A 1,480-nucleotide genomic window follows, 5' to 3' on the forward strand; every position below is an offset into this window, starting at 1 on the left:
GCAGAGAGGGAATTGCCATGTGAATAGCAAAGTCTTGACAACCGGGCAGGAGCTCTGGTGTTTATCAAAGTGACCCCCATTGGGTGGAAATGGCTGGGCCTTTGTGCCTCGCCAAATGCCGGCAGTCTCTGGAAGGCAGAGTGGCTCTCTGAGGATAAAGCTGTTCCTCAAAGAGCTGACGGCTAGAGATGTCTGTAGCCCTCACTCCCCTCTGTCGGGTAGAGTCCGTCCTTAAGGAGATTTTGGAGGTGCATCTTTGCATCCACCACCCTGTCCTCCAACCTCTCTTTCTGGCCTCCTTCAGGCCTCCCTTCCAGAGGGGAAACTTAGAAGAGTTATGTTCGTGGGACTGCCGACAACCCCCACCTCAGCTGCTCTTGGGGCTGCAATTATCACTCAGCATCTCCTTCCTTCAGCTTCTTAGGCTTCCCAGGGGGCTTACTGGTAAAGAACCCACCTGCCAATGCAGGAGATGTGGGTTTGATCACTGGTTGGGAAGATCCCCTGGAGAAGGAAATGGCAACCCACTCCAGTATTCTTGCCTGGAGAATCCCATGGTCAGAGGAGCCTACAGTCGCGAAGAATCAGACATGACAGCATGCGTGCACACAGGATCTCCTTCCTACACTCTCTGTTCTAGGTCATGCTATCCTGGTGCTACCGCCCTCTGGTGGCCTCAGTGCCTTACTGGCGGGCCTGACCCAGACCACCTTCGAAGGGAGGGAGCCCCTGGTCATCATGACCTTCTCAGGCTGGGGCTGCTGTATCTGTCCACCTCCTGCCATCATTGGGCAAAAGAGAATTCACAGAGGCCCAAGTGACCACACAGTTCCACACGAGCTTCTTCAGGGCTCTGTTGTTTAACAGCAGCCCTGCTCCTGACAGAGTCCATTACCCTTGCTGTGTCACTGACCTCTCTTCTGGCCTGCTGGACCCTGGACACGAGGGCCCTAAAAGGCTTAGGCAGCAGCTGTAGCTTAGAATTCAACGGGATTCTTGGGAATTCCCTGGTGGTCCAGTGGTTAGGACATGGTGCTCTCACTGCCGGGGACCTGGTTCAATCCCCGGTCAGGGAACTAAGTTCCCACAAGCTGCACAGTGCAACCAAAAGAAAAGGAAAGGAAACAAACTCAATGGTATTCTAGCTGTGTCCCCAGAGAAGGGATGCCTCCTTTGGAAACCAGGTCCTCAAGTCCTGTAGAGTTACAGGGAGGGTAAGTGCAAAGTTCCTGCATTAGGCAGGATTCAAACAGAGAAGGAGAACCATTAAGAGATTTTATTTTTATATCTATATCTTCTACATCTCTCTATCACCTATCTATCTGTCTACCTATCTATCATGTATATATAGAGACATCAGAGATGGTGTGACATGATGCTATATGCCATCCCATAAGTCCTGAGAAAGAAGTTGCTGGCTGAGGACCTGCAGGCAGGAGAGTGAAGCCCATACTTGAAATATGTGTCTATTTCTATGCGA

The 1,480-nt window shown here is 51.4% G+C and overlaps 1 non-coding gene across 1 annotated transcript; it reads left to right on the plus strand.

Annotated features, from left to right (window-relative positions):
- The first annotated feature begins 1,004 nt into the window (after window positions 1–1,004).
- TRNAE-CUC (transfer RNA glutamic acid (anticodon CUC)) lies at window positions 1,005–1,076 on the plus strand. The gene has a single exon. It is a non-coding gene; the product is annotated as a tRNA-Glu (tRNA).
- The last annotated feature ends 404 nt before the right edge of the window (window positions 1,077–1,480 follow it).

Source organism: Dama dama, chromosome X (genome assembly GCF_033118175.1).
Source record: "Dama dama isolate Ldn47 chromosome X, ASM3311817v1, whole genome shotgun sequence".
Taxonomy (NCBI): Eukaryota; Metazoa; Chordata; class Mammalia; order Artiodactyla; family Cervidae; genus Dama; species Dama dama.